The 9,196-nt window shown below is 36.7% G+C and overlaps 1 pseudogene; it reads left to right on the top strand.

The window, feature by feature from the left end:
• Nucleotides 1-6,960: 6,960 nt before the first annotated feature.
• Nucleotides 6,961-8,911, top strand: LOC114663771 (tigger transposable element-derived protein 1-like; annotated as a pseudogene).
• The last annotated feature ends 285 nt before the right edge of the window (nucleotides 8,912-9,196 follow it).

Below are 9,196 nucleotides of genomic sequence, written 5' to 3'. Positions count from 1 at the left end.
TTGTAATCCATCACATTAATAGCGTTCATTAAAATGCTTCATTGTGTCATATTATTTTTTAATAGAGTGTGCTTATTTAGGGACTGCATCTACATTTAATTCTATTGTCTGGAAGTAATGTGAAAATGGTTTGAAATGGAATATTGTTAAAATATATATACATTTCGCCAAACATATTCTGCACATAGTTAAAATTCAGTAAAAATGCGCTGCATTGAAAAATACATTTTAAGTATGTTATATTTTCAGAATTCTTTCTTACATTAATTTATTATATATTTCCAAATATTTAAGGGAGTGACAACTGTTTAAAAAATGATAAATAATGAAGACATTAAACTTTTGGCTGTGAAATTTTAGACCAGCAGCTTTTTTAATAACACTGTAACACAATGTGATTGAAAATAATTAATGATAGATTGAGATATGCAGCTGTTTGATTATATTCCTCTCTAAGTAAAGCCTTTGAGATTCAAACATTAAATTGACTTTAAATGATTAAATATTTAATTAATTAGCAGTTAACAAAAGCAAGTAAAGAGCATTAATATTTAATTTAAAATGGATCAAGATGGATCTCTATAGTGGTGAAGTCCACAGTTAAACATTTTTTATTCTAGTTTTATCAGTTTCCAAATGTATCCAGCATGTAAACAGTACTGTATACTGTACTTTAAAATGGGGAACATCGCGTAATTCATATTTATTTGCATGATTATGTTAAATATATATGGTTAAGTATCTAATTAGCCCTTTAAACTTAGCCCTATTGTTTAGGATCCGCCGGCAGGATGGAACAATAAAGTAAAATAACAAAAATGCATACAATCATTCATTTTGTAATTGCTATAATTAAAGTACAGTGTTTTGCCATTAAAATGCCATATTGCCTGGCCTGATACCATACTGAAATATGTTATTTTTTCCCACAAAGATGGCTGAATTTCTGTATTATGGCAGCACCTGCTTCCAGTTTGGCCTTCTTGAACGTCTTGATTTAACTGTGTACAATTTGAAGGACAGATTATTATTTACTAAATGAGAGTAGTGTTTCAACTGTCAAATGATACCACTTTCCACTTTCTATGTTTTCCACTTTATATTTAAGAATTTCTTCTTTTTTTTTTGCAAAGTTGTTTTTGAATCTTGACAATATTGGTGTTGTAATTTGGATACAGAATATAATTTCTTTACCAACTACCATATACAGTATATGTTCTGCAGAGTAAAATCTAGCCTTTAAAATTATATATGGATATTTATATTATGGGAAATTATTTGAAAACAGTAAAAGCGGAGGAAAACAACCCTGACTTTGTACTGCATCGAAACAGCTAATCTAGAAATATTACATGTAAATATTTCTTAATTTTTCTGTTGTTCTTGACACATTTAATGATACTTGCTTATTCCAACACCTATGGAAAAATGATTAACAAGTGCATTTTGGTTAGTGTTACTGAATTTTGCAACATATTATTCTGTAACATATGTGTTTAACATAAGCAATTCTTTAGCTGTAAAAATTCTGAAAGAGAAATGTCTGGGTGTAGAACATGAATATTGAGTGAAGGAAGATGAAGTTATAGCCAATTAAATCAAAATAGCAGAAAACAAGTAAAAATGAGTTTAAAGTTTACTTGAAAAAAGTATGCCTTTTTTGTACCTGACTTGATTGAGTTGTTTCCCAAATTTGAAATAAAATTTCTTTCACTGTGTTATCTCATCTGTAAACAATATTGTTATGGCCAAGTTGTTAAGGGACCTATTTTTAAATTCTCAGCCAATAGAGAAAGAGTTCACTTTATGAGAAAAACAAAAAGAAGACAGAGATCAAAACATGAAAGAGTATACAAGTGTCTAGTGGATAGAACAAAGCAGTAACCGAAAAATCATAATTCAACAGGCAAGAAAAGTAAACTAATAATTTGTTTTCTTACTAATAATCCATTTTCTTACTATAGCTAATTCATTTTTCTTACTAATAATCCATTTTCTTACTATAGCTAATTCATTTTTTGTTAAGATTCAAAGGTAACACAGCAGCAATTGTCATGGCGAAAAATTGTCACCACAAGGCTTTTTACCTGAAATGAAGGCTATTAGGAGACTCAGGATAGGTAAACAGAGTCTATAGTTTTATTGTAATAAAATAACAATAATAATAACACAGACTTAACCCAATACGGCTAAATTGAGCTGAGCCCTGAACAGTTCAGGACTCAAAACTTATATAGTAATTTGTTATCACTCCGACCTCGCTCAAATTAGCTCATTTGCTCTTTTCTCTGACTCCCCTCTACACCTGTCCAGCCTGTACCTCGAGTTCCCATGGGAACCATTATTATCTCCTGACTTTCCCTGTAGCTGGCCTCCGGTATGTTACTGTCAATTGTCCATTTTTAGTTTCTGTTTTGCTTATTTCTATTGGCCTTGGCTGGGCAGAAGTTTCTTCTTCCATATTTGGGCTTTGTCTTATCACGTCCCTTTCCTTGGTTTGCAAGCTTGTTTATACTTGGTAGCTTAATGCTAAGCTTCAATTAAAAAGAAATATGGCATGTGCCATTATTTAATTCTTTGCGTGGCAGGCCTGACTTGCATTAATATCTGCACTAAGGTTAATGCTTACATATTTCTCTATATTTATTTATACTAGTACATGAATATACTAATTTTATTTTTCATGCATTACATCATCTTGACCTTGCTAGTAGCAATGCCTTTTGACGTTTCTGCTGATTCACTATTCCAGCTGGCTTCTCACACGCCTATCATGACCATTTTTCTATATTATGTCATTAGTATCGTTCCTCAGCTTCCTAACCTTTGAACAACAGGTGTACATGTTCCTCCTTCTTCTGTCCTCAATAGTTTCTGTGCGTCATTCTCTTTCTATTCTGTCCTTCATTTTCTAATATTGGTAATTTTGCTTCAAGCTTAAAAATAATGCAATTTGGCTAATGTTTTTTATTTAGCTTTTTGCTTGACGTATCTTATTTGCTTGACATTCTAATTTATGCTTCAGAAGCTGTTAATTACTTTTATGGCTATTTATGCTAATATATAAATTTTTATCTTCCATACAATGAGCACTGCCATTTTTTTATTATGGTAATGTGATGATGTCACATATCACGCTCATGTGACCAGCAATGAGTGACGCTGCTATTATTAACATGGCTGCACACCGGAAAATATTGATTCCAAACTGGCAACATAGCAATGTTACTCAAACAACCAATAAAAATAAATACATCACAAAGTAGCAAAATTCAATACATTTAATACAAATACTTCATAATAACCTCACATGTACAGTTCTGACAGAAGTAAGAACAACAGGTGCTAAGAAAGAGGGCAATGAAGAGAAAATGGGACGAAAAGTTGTGATAATTGCTCTTAGCTATGTAAAAATCTGTATTGCTTTAGCAACCTTTTATCAGCTTCTTTATTCTCCTTTATGTTTGCCTATAATATTGTACAAAAGAGAAGGTGATTTCTGAATAAAAATATTTATATTGAAATATGGCAATTTATTTTTCAGAGTCTATGCTAATTGTTGATATGTTAATTCTGAATTTGGTGAAAGCTGTACGTTGTCTATTTGCTGTAAATTGCCAACTGGATCCAGGTGACTTTTAGAAAACAGATTTTAAGGTCTTTTCTGCCTGCTCTGAGGTTCAGGTTTATAATACAAAAAAAAAAAAAAAAATAGGTTTACCATTCTGCTAGAGAATATGAATCAGAGGTCATAAGACATGACATGCAAGACTCCCAATTGGAGTCATACATTTCTTTCCAACTTGCTTAATTGAACCACCAAACAAAAAAGTGACATATGTTCATGTTCGGTTCAAGTTCAGCATATGTTCTTTTGTTTACTGTAAAGGAGATCTTGATCACTTCCAAGTACAGTTGAAATGAAAATAACTAGAGAGCCCAAAATGTTCTGATAAACAGCTTTAACTCTTAAAAATAGATCCTATAATGCTCACTCTTATAAATCAAATTTTACACTATGAAAATTATTTGCTATAAGTACTTATATTACTTTTGAATTTTTCTGAAAGTTAAAGCAAGGTTAGTAAATAGCTTTGTAACATGCTGGAAGACAGCAGGTGTGACCAATTTTTCTGACAGAGAACAAAAAGTTTTAAGAATTCTGATGTAAACATTGTTTTCATTGTGTGTCCACAGTGTGAAAAAAGAAAAAATGACAATTTTATTTTTATATTCTACAGTAGGCATCTCATGACTCAAAGTTTCCTGCAACATACAAAGTCGAGTCACATGCATATACGGTGTAACAAAATTGACTCCAGACAGTCATAAATGTTTGGGGTAGCCACCCATATAATGTGTTCCTGGCTGCAAAAGGTTTGAAAAAGGTTTGCAATATTTACAAAACTGAGTCCAAAACAGAACTGATCAAGTGGAGGTAAGATGGCTGTTTTAAAGGTTGAGAGAGGAAATTAGGTCATCCAGGCCAGAACTGGACGTGACATCTTCGAAACCGGAAGTGACATCGTCAGTGGCCCCTGAACCGGAAGTGGCGTCATCAGTGGCACCAGAACCCGAGAATGGTCTGCAAGAGACTGAGAGAGACCGTCGGCACACTCTGCCACCCCCTGGTCTGGCATAGTATTACCATTACTTAAGCCCTTTAACTGCCTCCTAATCGCACGTGTGTGACAACGGGTATATAGTACTTACTGTGTACACATACAGTATATATGAATGTATACAGTAAGTATAGATGTGCTACATTTTAATCTGAATTCAATAAACAAAATTATTTCCGTAATGTTAGGAAGAATTTAAAAAAAAAAAGTAAGATGTTTGATTCAAAGAAACCCGGCAGTCCATCAAGTTCATATATTTAACTACTAGCCAGATTTTCCTAATATGTCATTTGTTTCCATGGTTACCTGCTGGACTACTTGATACAGTAGTGTTCCAGATTACCATGACTCTTCGGGTTAAGAGTTGTTTTCCTTCTTGGCTTCAATCTTAATTACATTCGCTCTTAATTACCACCGGTGTCATCAAGTACTTGCTGTTTAATCAAAAGAACACTACAGGATCAACTTTAACAATAATCCTTTGCAGATTTGGATTAGGTTCATACCCAGCCTTCTCAATAGTAAAGAGATTTAGTTCCCTGGGCTTGTCAGGGTATGACATGCCCTTTAATTTTGGGAGGCACTTGATTGCAGTCCTCTGAACAGCTTCTAGTGCCGTTACATATTGTTTTTTGTAGAATGGTGACCAAAACTGCACCTTGATATTGATTTGTGATTATTTCTGACCATTTTTGAATGTGATCATTTCTTTTTCTGTTATTTAGCATGTTTTATTGCAGTTGATGCCATTTTTTCTCTTGGTTTCATGGGCATTTCTATGTTGTTTAGGGTTACCATGGCCATTGCTGATCTTGCAGAAATTCTGAGATGAATCTGCACTGATGGAGTGTATTGATAAAGGGGTTGAGACAAAGTATAGGAGTCAGGTGGGAAACGTTGCCTCTTGGTGCAGAAAGAATTGTCTGCAACTTATCAGCAAAACATGATTATTGACTTTGGCTGCACCAAAGAGTCTCTACACTCAGTCACTATTCAGGGAGTGAATGTAGAGGGTGTGCACTCCCACATGCAGTTGGGGGGCCACATCAATGACTGTTTGGACTGGTTTTGTACCACATAGGAGCTACATAAGAAAGGGCATAGCCTGTGTTCCTTTACTGTGAATAGTTACATCCTTCACTTATTACACAACTCTGTAATGGCCAGTGCAATTTTTGACACTTTGGTGTGTTGGGCTGGGATCATCACTTCAGAAGAAGCCCACCAAATCAACAAACTAATTAAAAGTGCCAGTGAATTATATAGCATAAATGTGTAGAAACACTACTGGAGCTCCTTTATACCAATTGCAAAATGACTGCATAATGCCACAATGTGATGGTAACTTCCAAATTAGAAGATTATCTTTCTTTTTAACTTTTCTTCCTTTTTAGTCATCCTGATGTGTGTTCAGAACATATTGTGTGTTTATTTTTTTGTTTATTTGTTTTATTATGTATTTAATAAGCTTCTCTAAAATGCCAAATTTCCCCCTGGATACAAATGAAGTTCTGTCTAGGTCTTGAAACTGTTTGAGGAAGTCAATATGTAATAACACCAAGAATCTGGCAGCCAAGGATAGTTTTAATAAATTGGGTTTAGCTGATAATGCAGAAGCTATTAGAATCTCATTCAGAATGCTTTACTGATGGGGAAATAATAATGAAGAATATTTAAGAGAAGAAGAAGAATATGTGAAAGAAGGGAAAAAACTGAAGAAGAAGAAAAGCAAAAACTTTAGTGTAAAACTGCTCTGTGTGATATTCTCTGTTGTTGACGATCCTTATTCTTATACAGGGGGTCCTCGGGTTACAACGTCGCGACATATGACGTTTCGAGTTTACAACGGTCACTCCCATAAAAACTATAAAAAAAATTGAGATCTGAGTGTTTCGGATTACGCTGTTAGCATTGTACTTACAGACAGGTTGCGGGTGGTGAAAGTATGCGGCGTGTGAGTGAGGGAGTCGGTGAACTACAGTATAGTAGTTTGGTTGTACGCGGCGTATGAGTGAGGGAGTCGGCGAAATACAGGTAGTTTGGTTGAGTGCGGCACAAGTGTATACTGGTGACTTTTTGGCTCTTATCATGGCTTCTAAACGAAACTCAGAGTCTTCAGATGGTAGTGCATTGAAGAAGAGGAAGGCCATCACGATGGAAGTGAAATTAGATATGTTAAAGAGATCAGAAAAAGGAGAATCGGCGATGAACATCGGCCACATGCTAAGCCTTAGCCACTCTACTGTAGCAACAATTATCAAGGATAAAGACCGTATGCTAGAGCATGTAAAGGGATCAGCCCCTATGAAATTGACTGTGATTACTGTGAATGAATGAAATGGAAAGATTGCTAATTTTGTGGCTGGAAGACCAGCATCACCAGCGTATACCAGTAAGTCTAATGTTGATTCAGGAGAAGGCTAAACTATTGTTTCAGGCAATAAAGAGTGAAAAGGGGGAAGGGAGTGAAAGTGAAGAGTTTGTGGCTAGCAGGGGTTGGTTCATGCAGGGGTGGGCAGATTCAGTCCTGGAGGGCCGCAGTGGTTGCAGGTTTTTGTTCCAACCCAGTTGCTTAATTAAAAACCAATCCTTGTCAATTATTTAATTGCATAGCTTGCTAGTGCTTTAACTCTGCCATGTCAAGTCATTCTCATATCCTAGATTTATTTTCCTTTCTAAGGATATCATCCAAATGATTTGAAGTCTAAAACAGATGAGTATTTCTCAGTGCTTCACTTTTTTCTCTTCACTTTCCTTCCAAGTATTTAATTAAACCAAATAGTGCATGAGAAATACACGCAGGTGTAAATGAAAACAAGCTAAATGGAGAAATGCTGATCTCTTTTGTCATTTGCATGGTATTGCTAATTAGGAGCAATTAAAAACCAAGCATACAGCTGTTTAAGACTAAAATAAGCAATAAGAGTTCAAAATCTTAACGAGCGAGACAACTAAAGAGAAGCTGAAGTGTTACTTGAGCAATAAGGGCTTCTTATTAAGCAATTGGGTTGGAGCAAAAACCTGCAGCCACTGCGGCCCTCCAGGACTGAATCTGCCCACCCCTGGGTTCATGCGTTTCAAAGCTCGTGCCAACTTGCATAACCTTAAGGTACAGGGTGAAGCTGCTAGTGGGGATGAAAAAGCAGCAAGCACATTTCCTAATAAGATGGTTGAATTAATTAAAGAGGGGGGCTACTGTACTGAACAAGTGTTTAATGTTGATGAGACAGGCCTTTTTTGGAAGCATATGCCTAACAGGACCTATATCGCCAAGGAGGAGAAGACAGCACCAGGCCATAAAGATGGTAAGGAGAGACTGACTTTGCTTCTTGGAAGGATTGCTGGAGGTGACTTCAAACTTAAGCCTCTGTTGGTGTACCAGGCAGGGAATTCAAGGGCACTAAAGGGCATTTGGAAGGGTCAACTGCCTGTTGTCTGGAGGTCTAACAAGAAGGCATGGGTGACACTTCAGATTTTTGAGGAGTGGTTTTCCAGCCATTTTGTGCCAGCAGTGAAGGACTACTGTGTTAGCAAGGGACTACCTTTTAAGGTGTTGCTAGTGCTGGATAATGCCCCAGGTCACCCTGCCCACTTGTGTGACTTTAACCCTAATGTCAAGGTGGTTTACCTTCCACCTAATACCACTGCCCTTTTACAGCCCATGGACCAAGGTGTCATTGCCTCTTTCAAGGCCTACTACCTCCGGAGGACATTTGCTATGGCCCTTAATGCAACTGAGAACGACAAGAACCTGACACTCAAAAGACTTTTGGAAGTCTTATAACATTTACAATGCTGTACAAAACATTGCTTTTGCCTAGGATGAAGTGAGGTGAACAAACTTAAATGGCGTGTGGAAAAAACTGTGCCCTCAGATTGTGTATGACTTCCATGGCTTTGAGGAGTCAGTGGAGGCTGTAACAGAGAAGGTTGTTGTCATGGGTAAACAGCTTAATTTGGATGTGGAGGCTGAGGATATCACAGAGCTTTTGGCATCACATCGAAAGGAGTTGTCTACTGAGGACATCATTCAGCTGGAGAAGCAACTGATTGAAGAGGAAGAGATAGAAACCCCAGAACTCAAGAGATTTACCACCAAGGGTTTGGCAGAAGGTTTTTCTATGATAGAGGATGGGTTGGCAAAATTTCAGGCTGAGGACCCCAGCGATGACAGAATAAGTAAGGTCTACAGAGTTGTTATGGATGCCTGCAATACTATAGGCAGATTTTGGAAGATAAGAAGTCATCAACCTTCCAGACTAGCCTGGAACAATTCTTTAAGAAGGTAGAGAGGCCTGCAACAGATCCTGTACCCTCTACATCAGCTGCTTCTCGAGATGAAACCTGTAGTACAGGTAGAATCATCTCTAGCTTCCTCCTCCCAATAGGTCATTGTCTCCCACCTTGCAATGCCCCTTCCAGTGTGCAAGACTGTGACGATGCAGGTTCAGCTCCCTGCTCCCATCTATTGTTCGGGAGTCCTTGATCCCAACACCGTCGGTAATGTCACCGATGAGCTAGACAGTGAGGCAATAACAATGGAGCAAGGGGATGGTTCAAAAGTGCAGAGTGCT

Source organism: Erpetoichthys calabaricus, chromosome 13 (assembly GCF_900747795.2).
Source record: "Erpetoichthys calabaricus chromosome 13, fErpCal1.3, whole genome shotgun sequence".
NCBI lineage: Eukaryota > Metazoa > Chordata > Cladistia > Polypteriformes > Polypteridae > Erpetoichthys > Erpetoichthys calabaricus.
The sequence above is the reverse complement of the archived record's forward strand: the minus strand, read 5'-3'. Positions and strand labels throughout refer to the sequence as shown.